The following is an 18,013-nucleotide window of genomic DNA, read 5'->3' as shown; positions in this document are numbered from 1 at the left end:
TGATTTTCAAATATACCATTATATTAACTGTCTGTTACTGCATAAAAAACCACCCCAAAACTTAGTGGCTTAAAGGAGCAATGATTTATTATTTCTCATGTTCTGTGGCAATGGACCTCTCCTGAGTTCACTCACAAAGCTTCAGTCAAATGTCAGCTCTGATGGTGCTGGCAAGTCTAAAAAAGAGCCTCATTTACAAGTCTGAGATCCTGGTGCTGGTTGTCAGATGGGTTTTTTTTCTCTATGAGCTCTTGAAGCATTCACTAGTTGGGCTGCCCCACGAGTTGGTACGAGTGAATGCTGGAGGCTGAGTGCAGAAGCCACAGGTTCTCCTAAGGCTTAGCCACAGAAGTCTCACAGAATCACAGCTGCTGCATTCTACTGTCAAAGCACTTCATAAGGTCAACTCATATTCAAAGGCTAGAGAAATAGACTCCATCCTTATTTGGTGGGAGGATGAAAGTCACATTGAAAAGGGATGTGCACAAAGGAGGACATTGGGGTTACTACTGGCATCCCTACTGTCATTTTCTAAGCTGGCTCCTTCTTTGGGAGTTTGCATTCCTCTGTTCTTATAGTCTTCTTCCCACTTGGTTGGGTACTCCATATTTGGTTTTAGGTTCTAAGCATAAGTAAATTGCTTTATTTTTCTGTGCCAGATGACTGCTAATTGTCTTTTAAAATCCGTTCTTTCCTTCTTTATCAGAAATAAGTCCTCCGTTTTTTTTTTTCAGATACACCTCTGGGTCTCTGACCCTAAGAAATGCTGTACAAGCTCTGGACTGATTTCTTGAATGTTAAAGACAAATACATTTCTAAATTGTCGCAGCACTGCTCCTTGGGCACTATATGCAGATGAACCTGAATTAACATATCTCCCTTTGTTTCATAATTAGCCATGCAGAATGTACTAAACCCATCATCAAGTCCTTGTCTATTCCTCTTTTGATATCATGCAGGGATGGGAACTTAACTATCTTCTTTGCATTTAGTCAACCATAACTTTAAAATAACACCAAAAAATTAGTGACTTTTGGATTTTTCTAGTTTTGTTAATTCAAATTATCTCTTTTATTTAGAAAGAAAATCAGGAGATAGTCATTATTTTAAACATACTAACATATAGAAACTAATAAAATTTAATTGGATCTGATATTCTTTCTAGTTGCTCTACTTTCAGATTGAAGTAAAATAGCAGTAGTCCTTTGAGAAGGTAGACTTTTCCATAGGCTTTATATATATATATATATATATATTTTTTTTTTAATATGAAATTTATTGTCAAATTGGTTTCCATACAACACCCAGTGCTCATCCCCAACAGGTGCCCTCCTCAATGCTCATCACCCACCCTCCCACCCCTCCCTCCAACCCCCCATCAACCCTCAGTTTATTCTCAGTTTTTAAGAGTCTCTTATGGTTTGGCTCTCTCCCTCTCTAACTTTTTATTTCTTCCCCTCCCCCACTGTCTTCTGTTAAGTTTCTCAGGATCCACATAAGAGTGAAAACATATGGTATCTGTCTTTCTCTGTATGCCTTATTTCACTTAGCATAACACTCTCCAGTTCCATCCATGTTGCTACAAAAGGCCAGATCTCATTGCCAAGTAGTATTCCATTGTGTATATAAATCACAATTTCTTTATCCATTCATCAGTTGATGGACATTTAGGCTCTTTCCATAATTTGGCTATTGTTGAAAGTGCTGCTATAAACATTGGGGTACAAGTGCCCCTATGCATCAGCACTCCTGTATCCCTTGGGTCAATTCCTAGCAGTGCTATTGCTGGGTCATAGGGTAGATCTATTTTTAATTTTTTGAGGAACCTCCACACTGTTTTCCAGAGTGGCTGCACCAGTTTGCATTCCCACCAACAGTGCAAGAGGGTTCCCGTTTCTCCACATCCTCACTAGCATCTAGAGTCTCCTGATTTGTTCATTTTAGGCTTTATATTTTTGATTGCTCCCTTTTGTGGATGAAAAAAGAGATCGGATTCAAAGTTTTATAATCCAAAAGCCTAACAGTAGGGCACAGATAGTAAATATGGAAAATAAATAGAGGAATATCATACAGTTATTAAGATGATAAACACAATGACTATAACAAGAAAGGGATTTTTTTACAGATAAAATAAGGAAATATAATATTGTTGGTATTCTGTGAATATACCTGTGAAAGATATTAGAATGGGAAGTTGGCTCTATCAGGTTTGAATGGCAGGAAATCAGGATAACAAGATGAGTTTGAGATGGCCTTACCAGTGTGCAAAAGGAAGTGACCTGCTCCACAATTTCAGGGCTCTTTTGCAAGACAGAGTATGTCAGAGGGTGTCAGAAAGTGTACTAGAGTGCAGAGGGGACATTGCTGGATAGACTTTTGTGGAAATAGTTATTCTGCCCGAGTTCTTACCACCAAGTAGTAATATTAGTTCCTGACCCTGAGCTTAATGAGACGCCCTAATTGAGAGCTTTGAAATACATTTTCTGCATTTGGAAGATAGAGAACACTGATGCCTGACCTACCCTTGGGAAAGCTAAAGTGGGTTAGGGATTAGAGACTGGGAAATAATGAAGGCAAGTGAACACCTAACTGGCTCCTTTTGTGACAGACCAAAAGAGAGCTGCTGCTTGGAGATATTGTCAAAGCAAGATGGGCTTGAGTATTTTCCACTGTACAAATGTGGGATACATAAGAAAGTGAACCCATGTGAGGTTGTCTCAGGTTCTGCCTAGTGTAACCTGGAGCGTGAGGAGATCTTAGTGGAAACTAAAGTTTGGGAATGGGTGAAGGAGGTAAGCATGAGGAAAAGCACATAGCAGTAGGACCACACCTTCTCACCCATTTCTGACTTCCAGACTGAAGCTAGGGAGGTGGAGGTTGGACATTATATCAGGTTCAGAGTTTTGATTAATATCTTGGACTAGACATTGTCTTTAATGAGTTGAGGCTATGTCTGTGATTTTAATTGGTCAAAGCCTTGGATGAGTTCTCATCCAAGAGCTGGGAAAGGCGGCTTATAGCAAAGAAATTTAAAGAGAGGGTAACAATCAAAAGTACAGTTTTGATTGTTCATAATCTATGTTAGTCTTGATCAATCAATTAAGTACATGCAGAACATCTAAAAAAAAGTTATCATTTTGAAAGAGTTATTTTTGAAACCTCTCAATAAGGAAAATTCCAGGACCAAATGACTGCTCTAGAGAATTCTACCAAACATATAAAGAATTAATACCAATATTTCTCAAATTCTTCCAAAAAACTGAAGAGGAGGGAACACTTCAAGATTCATTTTGTGAGGCTAGCACTGCCCTTATACCAAAGCCAAACAAAAATGCCATGAAGAAAGAAGACTACAGACTAATATCCTTGATGAATATACATGCAAAATTCTCAACAAAATACTGGCAAACTGAATTCAATAGCACATTAAAAAGATCAAAACATACCATGCCCAAGTGAGATTACCCTTGGAATGCAAAGATGGTTCAACATATGAAAATCAATCCATGTGATATACCATATTTACAGAATGAAGGACAAAAATCACATGATCAGATCATATCAATAATTAGAAGGTGGAGGAGGGATACTAAAGTATACTCCCACTGAGAAGGCATTTTAAGAACAAAAAACAAAGCCATTCCACTCTATACTGTTTACATAGAATTTTATTTAGGGCAACATACTGATGAGTGGATCAGGTGGATGATGATCCAGGTGCTGCATAATTATTCTCTAAGTCCAGACCTTAATCCACAGATTTTATAGAGCAAGGGAATATTCCGAAGTCATTGTAGCGAGGTCAAAAGGGTTTAACTTTTAATAGACATCATGGCACCATCTGTGTGCCAGAGAGAAGGGAGGGAAGAAACTATGTTATACCCACTAGTTATCTAAACAACTTTAGAGAATATCAGAACAAGCCTTTTGACATTCCAGTAAGTGCATACATTAACTTCCAAGAAGCCTGGAACATGTCGCCTCAAGGGAGGTCATTGGATGGACATGAACAAGACAGAGCCAGTGTTGTCAGTAAACTTACACTCAATATATGCAGAGAAAGTGTTTGATATAGTTCAACCTTGTTTCATAATAAAAACTATCAACAAACTAGGAAGAAAGGAAACTGTGTAAAATAAACACCATTTATAAAAAGCCCACAGCTAACATCATAATCAGAGTAAAAACTAAAAGTTTTTCTTCTAAGATCAGGAACATGGCAAGGATGCCCACTCTCATCACTTCTATTCAACATACTACTTGAAGCCCTCCCTTAGACAAGAAAAAGAACTAAAAGACATCCAAATCAGAAAGAAATAAGTAAAATTGTCACTGCTTGTAGACAACGTGAATATATACATAAAAAACCCTGAAGAACACACCGCCCCCATCCCCTCTGAGAATTATTTGAACAAATTCAGTGAAGTTGCAAAATACAAAATCAACACAAAAATCAATTTACATTTCTATACACTAACATTGAAATGTCTGAAAAGAAATTAGAGAACAATCCTATTTACAATAGCACCAAAAATAATAAAATAGTGAAGAATAAACTTTGAGGAAGGAAGTCTTGTATGCTGAAAGCAAGAAAATATCGATGAAAGAAATAAGACACAAGCTAATAGAAAGATGTCCTGTGTTCATGGATTGGAACACTTAATATTGTTAAAATATCTATGCCACTCAAAATGATCTACAGATTCAGTGAAATCCCTATCAAAATCCAAAGGCCATTTTTTTGTTGTTATACAGAAATAGATAAAGATAATACTAAAATTCATAAGGAACTACAAAAGATGAGGAATAGCCAAATCCATCTTGAGAAAGAACAGAGTTAGAGGTATCACCCTTTCTGATTTCAAACTATATTACACATCTACGGTAATGAAACAGTATGGTATTGGCATAAAGATAAACATATAAAACAGAGTCCAGAAATAATAAATCCATACATGTATGGTCAACTAATCTTCAACAAGGCTGCCAAGAATACACAATGGGGGAAAAGGATAATCTTTTCAACAAATCTCTTCAACAAAAATCCACATGCAATGGAAGTAGGCTCTTACACCATTCACAAAAAATCAACTCAGACTGGATTAAACACTTTAGCATAAGACCTAACTATAAACCTCCTAGAAAAAAACATAGTGGAAAAACTTCATGACATTGGCTTTGGTCTTGATGGATATGACACAAAAAACACAGGCAATAAACACAAAATAAGTGGGACTACATCAAACTAAAAAGTTTTTGCATAGAATAGAAATAACCAACAGAGTGAAGAGGTGATCTAATGGAAAGGGAGGAAATTTTTATAAACCATATATCTAATAAGGGGTTAATATCCAAAATATATAAGGAATTCCAACAGCTCAATAGTAAAATAATAATAATAATAATAATAATAATAACCTGATTGAAAAATCAGGCTAAGGACTTGAATAGACACTTTTTCTCCAAAGAGATATACAAATATCCAACAGGTATATGAAAAAAATGCTCAAAGTCACTAATCAGGGAAATACCAAAACCACAATAAGATGTTACCTGACACTTGTCAGGATGCTCATTATCAAAAAAAGACAAAGACAGTAAGTCTTAACAAGAATGTGGAAAAATTGGCATCCTTGTACCCTATTGGTAGGAATACGAAATAGCACCATTGCTATGGGAACCAGTATGAAGATTCCTCAAAAAATTAAACATATAATTATATGATTCAGCAGTCCCATTTATGGATATTTACCCAAAAGAGTTGCAATGGGGATCTCAAAGAGATATTAACATTCTTATCTTCATTGCAACACTATTCACAAAAGCCAAGATGCGGAAACAACCTAAATATCCATCAACAGATGAATGGACAAAGAAATAAAATATAAACATGCCTTAAATATTATCCGGCCTTAAAAAAAGGATATTCTGCAATATGCTATAACATGGATGAATCTTGAAAACATTACGCTAAATGAAATAAGCCAGCCCTGAAAGACATATACTGAGTCCATTTCTATGAGGTATCTAAAATAGTCAAGTTCATGGAACCAAGGAATGAGTTGATTATTGTCAGGGGCTAGGGGAAGGGGGAAATGGAAAGCTACTAATCAAGAGTCATAAAGTTTGAGTCAGTCAAGATGAAAAAGCTCTAGAAATCTGTACAGCATTGTACCTATAATCTACAAAAATGTATTTCACATTAAAAAATTTGTGGAAAGTAGATATCACATTAAGTGTTTTTACCATAATACAATTAAATTATATATATATGTGTATATATGTGTATATGTGTATATATATATATATATATATATATATATATATATATACATATATATATATGCACATAGAAAGTAAAAAAAAAAAAAAAGCCAACAGAAAACCCTAAAAAATTGTAGCTGGGAAATAAGCCTAAATAGTACTTTTAATATTATAATGGTCGTTTCTAAGAATGAATAAAATTCGAAAAACGAAAAAAAAAGACAATGGCTCTCATTCTACATTCAGCATAATATAGGGATTAAGGCTCAGCTTGCCTAAATTCAAATCCTGCTGTATCACATACTAGTATGATTTTAGGCAAGACACCTAATATTTTTAAGCCTTTGTTTCCTCAGCTGTAAAATGGGGATAATAATCATAGCTACTTTATAAGCCTATTGTGGGGATTAAATGAGCTCATCCATAAGATATTAAGTGCTCTAACATGGGTTAGCTGTTGTTTTTGTTATGGTTCCAGGGACAGCAATGAAACAAAGCAGGACTGGACCCTTTCCTAAGGTTGTGGTCAAAGGAGCAAAGGATATTTTGTTATAAATCAAGGGGATTTGCAAGTCCCCTAGCAAAGATTTGTGCCAGAGAAGCAAGTCCCTATTAGAGTTGAACCAAGAATGACCTTTGCATATCTCTCAAGGCTTGCCTGCAATATGAATGCACAGCTGTGGCTTCCAGGAATGTGATGGGTTGAAGGAGAGAATATCCTGGCTCTTTCCATTTCTTGGGGAATTTTCCAACATTGTTATAGGATAGTAAGGACTCAGTTCACAGCCTCATTAGGGAGTAGAGTGTTCACACAATTGGTTTTTTCAGGTTAACTGAGATGTCTTTTTCCTCCTTACATATGTATGCTTGATGCTTTAGTTCTCCTAAAGAGCTGATACTAGCTGGAGATGTCATATAGCTTTAGCAGATGGAAGAGAAATTAACATTGGCAACCTTTTTCTTTTTTCTTTTTCCCTGTCTTTAGAACTTTTGATTTTATCACAGCATAAAAGCAAGTCTCTGTGAGTATAATGTTCTAAAAGGGGCTTAGACTCTTAAAGAAGTTAATCAGTGCCCTTGGATGGAGAGAAAACACCTTGGTCCCAGCTATATAACCAATTGACAAAATAAATGTTTGAAGTTCAGCCTTCCTTACTGAGTTTCCACAATATTAATAAGTAGATGAAATAGAAAAATATTTCAATAGCTCAAAAGGAAAAATAGAGCACGCTCGTGAGAAAGGAGAAATGTGGTTTCTCTTCCAAATGTGCTGAATAAATATAATTATGGATGTAACGAGGCCAGCTGCAGGTTTTAATCACTGTTTCCCGACTACCTAATAATTTGCTATTCAGCACCTGCTGTCATATAGCTTTTGGGTTGGTGGCATTAGCTTACCAGGTAACCACAAGTAATCTCTTTAGTTTACGCCTGTGGTGCATCAGGGCACACAAGTCTGGGCAAATTAGCTGTACTATGGCCAGGAAAAAAAATTCTTTTTATTAGTATTTGGCATTTGATGTCCTGATCTGTAACCAAATGAGTATTTTTGCAATTGCTATGCTGTATAGAAACTGCAATTTTGACCAGAATGTTAATATGTGGTCTCTAAATTTCATACTGGGTATTAAAAACTATGCAAGCTAGCAGTTAGAATGTTCATGACTTGTTCTGAATATATATCATTGAAAATATTGATTTAAATGATACAATATGTGCATCTTGTACCAAACTTCTCTGCATGTTGGCTGCAGTGTATTTTCTTAAACATACAAAGACATTAGCTATCAAGCAGAAGATTGCTTTCTGTGAGTGTGAGAAATGTTATCATACTAAGAAAAGAGAAAAGGGGGTTTTATCATGTTCTGGATAATACATGAGAAAATAGGGACATCTATTAAGAGATAAAAAAAAGTAATAAGAACACTGTATTTAACTGCTCTGTTCTATTTTCATGCATTCCATTGTCAACAGTATTGGGCATGGTTAGATGTGAGAAGACAGACTAATTTTCCTGAACTGGGTGGGGTGGGGGTGGGGGGGGCGGTCAGGAGATCCAGGTTCAACTTCTGGCTTTGCCCATATCAATGTGACTTTAAGAAAGTCACAATCAGTTACTTCTCTGCTACAGAGGCTCTTGGACTTTTCAGAAATCACAAAGCCACAGTTGGCCTACAGATATTTTTTGTTGACCTGCCTTGCGTTTTTAAATTTTTTGGAGCGAATGCTAAATGGTTGGGATGTTCCACTTAAAAATCAGATTTCTGCTTTTATGAAAAAACTGTAAGACTTAATACCAACCTCACATTCTTACATGGCAGAATTGACCAGCGCAGAATGGTGCCTCCATTTCAAATGGCATGAACTTTCTTCCTTGTTCTCAGTTTTTACCATCCCTTATTCTCTCCCTGACACTCAGGCTAAATGCTAGTACCACTTTGCTTATTGTTGATTTTTCTATAGTATGGGTATATTTTCTAGTATACATAGCTCTATCTAAAGTGGAAAAAGTAAAAGTCAAGACATTAGCAGGTTTCAAAAATATATGGAGAGTACACTTCTTTGTGAAGTAAAGAGTATCTTTTGTTTTTTTTTTTAAAGAGAGAGAGAGACAGAGCATGAGTGGGTGAGGGGCAGAGCGAGAGAGGGACACAGAATCCAAAGCAGGCTCCAGGCTCTGAGCTGTCAGCACAGAGCCCAACTTGGAGCCGAACTCACAAGCCATTAGATCATGACCTGAGCCCAGTCAGACACTTAACCGACTGAGCCACCCAGGCACCCCAAGAGTATCTTTTGATTTTAATACGCTAACAAAGAGAGTCCTGTCGAGAGAATACATGCCTTACTTCTCTTATTTATGTTGCTTGCCTGGTTCCTTTGGGCGTTTAAATTTGTCATCACTGGTCTATTTAGGTGTAAAATGCCACAATTCTATAACTTCATGAAGAAACTTCTCAATAGATGCCTTCTTTATAATGTCCCATTGATGTACAACAAAGAGAATTTCTTTGGCAAGATGTCTGGGTCCAATAGCCAGAGGAAGACTTCTATATACACAAGGTAAAGTGTTCAAAAGAGGGGCTCTAGGGAACATATAAATAGCTTGATATATAGTTACAAGAAGTTTGCAACAATTCAAGTGTCTTGGTGAGACCACTAGGTGCTAGTGAGAATGGCTTTCCTAAAGCAGATTCCATTTCTCCCTGTATTCCTTTAATTTCCACAATGAACCAAATATATCTATCCTGCTTGGCATTACAATGAGCTATTTTGGCAATCATAGAGACCTGAGTAGGATGGGAAGCCAGGAGAAGTAAGCCTACAGAAAATAGAATCATACCCTTTCTGGTAATAGACACAATAAATTGCTGGCATTTATTATGTGCCAGGTGCTATGCAAAGCATTTTACCTACATTATCTCATTTAATCCTCATAAATTTTTTCATCAATATACATGGGGAGTCTAAGTTACTGAAAGGTTGAAAAGCTGGGTCATGGTTGTACAAAGCAGCATTGGAGAGTTGGGAGTCTCTATTGCCACAGGCTCTGCCTGAAACCACTTCACTATATTCCACAATGGCCTTACTGGTTTTGCAAAAGAAAGATCAGGAAACAAAATTAATGGTTTATTTACACAACAATATAAAATACTTTCCTCTCAAATCTTGTAATATTTTTTTACAAATATACATTTTTGTCTACCTGTAGTTCATATTTGACAAAACACTTTTTATACACATTTAACTGTCAACAGACTCAGGAGGCAGACAGGGCAGATCCTATTGGCTTCATTTTGTAAGTGAGAAAATGGAGCCCTATAGAGATGAAGTGACTTGCTCAAGGTCATGCTGCTAACGGAATTGAACTACAGTCCTCATATGCCACATCCTCGTCACTTCTTAGCATGCCATGCTACCTCTTCTTGTAGGCTAGATGATTGGTAAGCTTCTATGTGTGGAAGAACCTCTCCTCTTGCAAAGTGAAGAAAACAATCTGCTTTCTATGTAAACAGTAAAATATTTTCTTCTTGCAACTTTTCTTTCAATGTTGCCATGTGGGTAACAATAAAACCAAAACACTATTGGAAATAGGGTTATACTGATACATATTCTATTCATCTGAAACTCATAGACTATCCTATCTCTCATGGATAGACTGCCATGACATCTTTCAGAGGTGTCTGTGATTAAGTTCTTTTCTGATAGTGTCAGGGAACCTGTTTGTGATTGCTTAATTCACCTAGATATATGATAATGAGACCAAGATGATTATTTAGCTTTGTTCATGTTCTGCAGATACAGATTATCCCCTGACCTTGACCTGTTTCTGGAAGGTCACTGGAAAAACAAGAAAAGTGGACCAGTATTTTAGATACCACCAAAATTATAAAACTCTAAGTTTTCCTTCACAAACTCAGGACATCAAAAACTATTCATAAACTAGCCATATCTCTGTATATATTTCTACATGAATATTCATTGAGGAGGTGACAAAAATGCAAGATTTCTCAAACTGTGTTTCATGAAATGCTAATAGATGTTCTGAGCATCTATTATGAGGAGATTATCCCACTATGGTGAGATGGGATGCTAGTCCATTAAAGATAGGACTTATATTCTAGGTCTCTTCAATTTGATACCTGTTTTAGGGTGATGATCTCCATCAGAGCTCCTTGTATACAGAGGTGGTTCTCACTCATCTGGTTGAACATGCAGAAGCATGACCATGCTATATTTTATATCAGGGTTTGCTTGGTCTTGAATTACCCATGATGTGTTTGTCACTGTTATTGGCAAACACCTATAGCTTTGGTGCGTATGCCCATAGACTTTTTTAGAGCAAATATTTCTATTTTCTTCCTAACTCTGAACTGTAGTGGAAATGTTATGTTTTCTGGCATTTAGGAAACATTACCTTTTTTCTTTCTTTCTTTCTTTCTTTCTTTCTTTCTTTCTTTCTTTCTTTCTTTCCTTTCCTTTCCTTTCCTTTCCTTTTCTTTTCTTTTTTCTTTTCTTTTCTTTTCTTTTTTTTCTGAGCACAGCACTCCTATTTTTTCATGGGAAAATACCCACCCTGACTACCATGTGACTCCGGTGGTCCATTGCCATCTTTAGGAATGGAAATGTGGTTCTGCCTGGCCAACTGAGTGTTACGTTCTTTTGTGCAGGCATCTTTGTATTCTCAATTCAGGCCAATGTGGGTCACACTAAGTATTTATGTTCTGTAAAAGATTTATCCATTCCCTTATCCTCCACAAGATATACACATATAAGGAAGACAGTCTGAAACTGCTGGCAGCATCTTGTCACCATGAAGAGACTCAAAATGCAACCAACAAGATAAATGACAAAAAATCAAGTCCTTATATTGTCTAGAGACTGGTGCTCTTGGATTTTTCAGTTAGCAAATCTTTTTGACTTAAGGCAACTGGAACTTGGATTTTTGTCATTTGCAACTGAGCTGCTCATCAGTGTAGCCAGAGAAAACAAGGAAGCTAAAGGTAACTGCAGAGCACATCTATAGTATTAAAGGCTATAGGAGCCAAGTGAGTTTGTTCTAGAGCCCCAAGTTCCCATTCAATATCGCCCTTTGTTAATGGAGCATATGAATGTTAGTGTATTACCTGAGTTGTCTGCTAATAGAGCACATGTCCAAAGCCCATGGGCTTTGGATAGGAAACTGGTGAAAATAGAGGCTTCAAGTGTCCTACCATAGGATCCAATGATAATTAAGTTTCTAAGCCTCAGTGTCCTTTGTTAAAGGACTGCTGGGAAGATTAAACAATATTACATGTATACAGTAACTGACCTAAATGCCCAAATAAGTGTCTATTTTGCAGGCAACTTTACCTTTTACAGCTTTATATTCATCTAACCTCCTCGTCCTCTAGTGCAGAAAACAATGCCTACTTTCCCATTCCTGCCTTAACTTACTCATTTCACTCATTTATCAATTTTAGTTTCCAATGAGTTTCTATTAAAAAAAAAACCTTAGTCTTCTATTCAAATTACCCATAATTATATACCCATGAGATGCAAAGTAAAGAGACTGCAAGCTCTAGCGGGAGGGGGTGGGGATGCTTTAGACATTAAAACTTGCCTTCTTCCAGTAGGTTTCCAGGAATGTAAATCCCTTTAGAGGATGGCCAGTATGGATAGTGCCATCTTCTTCATGCTGGGGAGATGACTAAGACATTCTTGCAAACAATAAAAATTACCCAGAAATTATTGAGATGGTCTCTGAGAAATTTTGTGAGGAAATAGGTGGCTTGTAATCAGGAGGATATATTTTATTAATGTATGACCTTGAGCCTAATTTTTAACCTAGTCTTAATCTGTCAATGACATGGTGACCAACCATCTCCACAGGGAGCTGCAAACTCAGGTTCTGTTATTTCTGCTCACTTATTCTTTTGAGAAGTGAGTACTTTTATTTTCCTAAAGAGAGTCTTTCAAAGGACTTTAGTAACTTGCTGTTCAAGTCCCTGAAACTACTGTGGAAGTCAGTATTTTCAAGTTCTAACAATTAAAGGAACAAATCACAGATGCTATCATTTGAAATTAGATTTTTCTTTACCTGCTGGTGTTTTAAGTGAAATTATAGATGATTTATGTAGCTTGGACTGTTAGAGGAACAGAAGGAAGATGATTGAGAAATCCCAAGTAGTGTGGAAGGGAAGAAAAGGAAATAAAGTCACAGAAATTTAAAAAAAAAACCTTCTAATCTGTATATCCATAATTCCTTGGGCTCTAATCTTTCATTCCTATTTTATTATTTTCCTAAATACCCCCTCTATCAGGTTTTTGGTTCTTATCATGGAACTAAAGAACAGGATGTAGGGCAAGCATCTCTTTGATTTGCCAATTCCTAACACTCTATCAATCCTCTATATAACCAGACACCAGTAAAAAGGTTTTGAACATTTATTAAATTATAAGTACATGAAATCAATCTTTGCAGCTGTGCTCAAACTAGTGGACATAATAGTTCCAAGATTCTGGAGAAGGAAAAGCATAAGGACCAATAGATTGCCTCCAATTTGGTTACTTAGAATGGATTGTCTCCAACATAGCCAAAGTGACTTAATGTTCTATTTATTTCTTTTTCTCCCACTAGGCACTCTTTAGCAGGTTTTCTGTATAATTTTTTTGAGCATATTGCAATGAAAATCAATTGCCTTTTTGCTTGTTTGTTTGCCTGAATTCTTCTTAAAACTGGAAATTTCTTGAAGGTAGGGACAATCTTGGTCTGTTTTTATTTCTAGCAGTTAGCACAATGCCTGGTACCTAGTGGGTACTCTATGTGTCAACTAAGTGAAAGAAGGCAAAAAAAAAAATACTTGCTAAACTAAATTGAGCACAAAAAAGTTGATATTTTAATTTTATTGTGCCATGGAATATATTCATCATGACAAAAACAGAACATGCCACTGGATAGATATGGATGCTAAAAAGAAACTCTCATCAGTTATTTTTCAACATTTCAGCCAAAAATTTTGGGATCTCTTTTTCTAAGAAATAACTTGAAAGAGGGTTTTTTCTTTGTTTTCTCTCTCTTCCTTTCCTTTCCTTCCCTTTCCTTTCCTTTCTTTTCTTTTCTTTTCTTTTCTTTTCTTTTCTTTTCTTTTCTCTTCTTCTTTTTTTAACAAAGGTGGCCTTGGAGCATGATGTTTCCCAAACCTATTGACATGCCAGATCCCCTAGTCTTCTTTAGTAAATGTTGCCATTAATATTCTAACCACATATTTTTACTTGTAGGTGCACAAGTACTCATGAAATAAAAAATAACCTTAAGGATCATTTGATTGGCACTCAACACCCAGCAGCATATAAAAACAAACTAAATTCTATAAAATGCTTGTCCTAAAAATGTACATGCATTCCTATTAAATGAAAAAAAAAATACAAATCCTATGGGATGCCAAATACAAATAAGTATGAAGAATGTGTACTTATTTAATTTAAAACATGGTCTCCTGAAAGTGAGCAGAGCTGGGTTCTAGTCATAGTTCTTTCTGTTGTAGTCTTTTGAACAAATCACCTTCACCTTCTAACCTTGGGTTTTCTTCAAGTGCAAAATACGAGATTTGTATCAAACGATTTCCAAGGTCTTCTTCAGTTTTAAAGTTCTATCCTTCTGTGATTTATCAAGAAAGTATTTGCGAAAAATGTTTTTAGAGAGTCTGCAGTCTGCCCCTCTTCTTAGAGCAATATGCATTTTATGAGTCCATATCTGTATTCACATTATCACCATGATATTTTGCATATATTAATAGTTCATCTGAGGACTTACATGTAACATCATTATTGCTATTTTGCCTTTTGCATTTTTTAAGTCAAACCATGTTTAAAGATATCAAAGTCTCTTCTCCCTCTAGAACAGTCAGCTCTAAGTCCCTTGGCTGCTTGAAGAATGCTGACACCTAGGGAAAATCAGTTCCATTTCTATTCTTTACAACCATGCTATAAAGAAAATTGTATCACGAGTATTCATTTGTACAGTGGAGATTCTTTCTTAGGCTTCTCTTCAACAGGAATTAAACAGTCTTAAAGTTTATATTTTGCTTCAGTGTAGGAAATTTTAAATAGCTATAATGAATAGAGAGTAGTTCTGGAAACTTTTTTTCCTAATGCCTTTCAAGGTGATACTTTACTTTCAGTTATCCCTAAGGGAATACAGAGATCTCAAATGCTATGTGGATTTTTTTTCTCTATCTCCTCATATATCCTCATTTTACCCATGATACTCAATATTCATTGTACCCATGGAGGTATGAATACAAAGCAAACCTGCTTCTCATGTAAGGTTATTGTGGTTGACTGCATGGATTACATTAGAGCGAATTGATCATTCCTGACTACTTGATAGTTCTTTGCATAATATATATGGATGTTTGTTTTCTATATTTTTCATCACTGGTTCAATTCAGTAGTACAGTGTAATTGATGTTTTATAACAGTTATAATAACATAGGAGTTTTAATAAATTATTATTTTTGTACTGAAAATATTTATTAAATTCTTATTCAAGTAATTAAACCAAGATCTGACAGTGCCTTTCAATAATAAGAACAGGAATTTTTGAAATCTTTCTAAGTCAAAAAATATTTGATACCTTTAATGAAGATCAAATTGGCAATATTAATTCTTAAAAACCTTGTATCATCAACATCTGAGAAGGGGAATTGGTAAGCCCCCAGAATAATATAGCTTCTTAAAAGTCTAGAAGTTGTGTTTTTCAGCCAGCAATCATGTGCTATTTAGTAGTTTGTCAAGTGAACCAATTTCCCCTTCTGAGTCTTCCTTTGCACTTCTGCATCTCTGGGTCCTCTTCTCTTCTGGAAATTCTTGTTCTCAGTATTTGGCATTAAACTGAGTGATAAAATTAACCACTTTATATTGTTTCCATTTTATCACTTTCGTTCTTGCAATATAAATTTCCTTTCCTTGCTGATCTACAGAAAATCTCTTTTAAAATTCTGCTAGTCAGCTAAATCTTTTAAGGTGGTAAGTTAGAAATGTTTTAATGTCTTTAGCTGGAAAGCATAATTAGAAAATCCACTATTAAATGTTCTGTTTACCTTTTATGGAAAGAATAATTTTAGCACTATGAAAAGTACAAAGTTTTTGGATTAGAAAAAGCTGGATATGAAAGCTAAATACATCATTTACTGAATATATGGCACATTATTTCACATTCCTAAACCTAATTTCCCTTATTTATATAAAAAGTAAAATTAAAAAAAAACAGGTAAAACCTCATAAGATGTTAAGGATAGAGATAATTTATGTAAACTATCTGGCAAAATGGCTAAGACATAGTAACTACTCTCTTTCGCGAACACCATTTGGCAGTTATTGTGGGGGCAATGAATATTAGTATTCTAATTTGTTTAGCTATAAATTGCTCAGCATTGTTGTGGCAGGTAGACATTAAATAAGCTTGGGTTTCTGTTGGAAAATACAAGTTATGAAGCAAAACTATGTTCTTCCAGTTATGTCCAAGGTAGAGTAACTGATTAGATTTATACTCCCGCTAGAAATTATGAAAAACAAATACAGTATATAAAAAATGGTTTTCAAGACACTGGATATCAGACAAGGAAAGACGGTGATCCCTGAGAGCTGGGAAACAAATGCAGGGAGCTCTATGATTGCCCAATGTTTCTACCTTCAGAGTTTCTAGGCTATACTGCTAGGCTATGGAAATTCCCATATTTGAGGAAACACAGCTCAGGTTTTGGGGAGACCAAGGCAGCTTCAGTTTGCAGGACAGAGTACTGGTGAGGAAAGAGCTGCACAAAGACAGAACTCCAGAGACCTGCAGATGGTTTCCTTCAAGTATTCAGCTGAGTATTGATCAGCAATATGTATGTGAGGAAACTACCCAAGGACAGGGAAAGAACCATCAGGGAATAGGGCTGGGAAACATGCCAGTCCTCAGCAGCCAGACTGGAAAACCTTATGATTAATAGGATATTAGGTATAGTACTCTACATTTCTTGCCTTAGTGGGGAAATAATTAGCTTAGATTGAGCACTGTTCTAGTCCTGCTGAACACTCTTTGAAAGCCAGATGTAAAGGGACCAAAGTAACTTAATTTTGTACTACAACAAAGCTCAAAAATATTTATAGAAAAACAAAATGCCCAGCAACCAACAAGGTAAAATTTACAGTCTGACATTCAATAAAAAATAACCAGGCAAAAAAGATACATGAAAATATGACCCATAATAAGGAGATAAAGCAATCAATAAAAAAGATCTAGAGCTAACATAGATACCAGAATAAACAGAAAAAAATCAAAAACAGTTATAATTTTATAATTTTATTCCATATATTCAAAAATATTACGTAGAAGCCAGGAAAACAAAAAAGCAAAACAAAGCAAATCTAACCTTGAGACATGAAAACTATGAAGTGTAGATATGGCTATTAGCAAATTAGACTGCACAAAAAAAAGATTAGTAAGCTTTAAGACATAACAGTAGAAACTATGCAAAATGAAAAACAGAAAAGATAATTGTAAAAGATGAACAGAACATCAGGTATGGGACAATTTTCTGCAGCTTAAACATGTATAATTGTGGTTTTCAAAAGTGGGGAGAGAGAAAAAATATTTGAAGAAATAAAAGCTGAAAAATTTAGAAGTTTGATAGAAACTGTAAACTCGTAGACCCAAGAAGATTAATGAATCACATAAATAAGAAACACTACAAGACTGTATCAAGGTGCATAATAATCACAATGCACAAAAAAGTGACAAAGAATAATTTTATTAAGCATCTAACTCTTGATTTTGGCTCAGGTCATTATTTCACAGTTGGTGGGATTGAGCCCCTTGTGGGGCTCAGAGCTAACAGTGCAGAGCCTGCTTGGGATTCTCTCCCTCTTTCTCTCTGCCGCTTTCCCACGGGCATGTGCTCTCTCTCTACCACTCTTTCTCAAAATAAATAAAGAAACTTAAAAAAAAAAGAAAAGAATAATCTTTTTTTTAATGTTTATTTGTTTTTCAGAGAGAAAGTGAGAGAGAGAGGGACAGAGGATCCCAAGCAGGTTCAGTGCTGACAGCAGAGAGCCTGACAGGGGGCTTGAACTCAAGTTCATGACCTGAGCCACCCAGGTGCCCCCCCAAAAAGAATAATCTTAAAAGCAGCTGGGGGGGGGGGGGGCGCCTGGGTGGCGCAGTCGGTTAAGCGTCCGACTTCAGCTCAGGTCACGATCTTGCGGTCCGTGAGTTCGAGCCCCG

At 35.9% G+C, this 18,013-nt stretch overlaps 1 protein-coding gene across 1 annotated transcript in view; it reads right to left on the bottom strand.

Annotated features, from left to right (window-relative positions):
• VWC2L (von Willebrand factor C domain containing 2 like) overlaps nt 1-18,013 on the bottom strand; it is a 156,135-nt gene that overhangs the window by 89,817 nt on the left and 48,305 nt on the right. The window lies entirely within an intron of this gene.

This window comes from Panthera leo, chromosome C1 (genome assembly GCF_018350215.1).
Source record: "Panthera leo isolate Ple1 chromosome C1, P.leo_Ple1_pat1.1, whole genome shotgun sequence".
In the NCBI taxonomy this organism is placed as follows: Eukaryota; Metazoa; Chordata; class Mammalia; order Carnivora; family Felidae; genus Panthera; species Panthera leo.
This window is presented reverse-complemented; position numbering and strand designations above follow the sequence as displayed.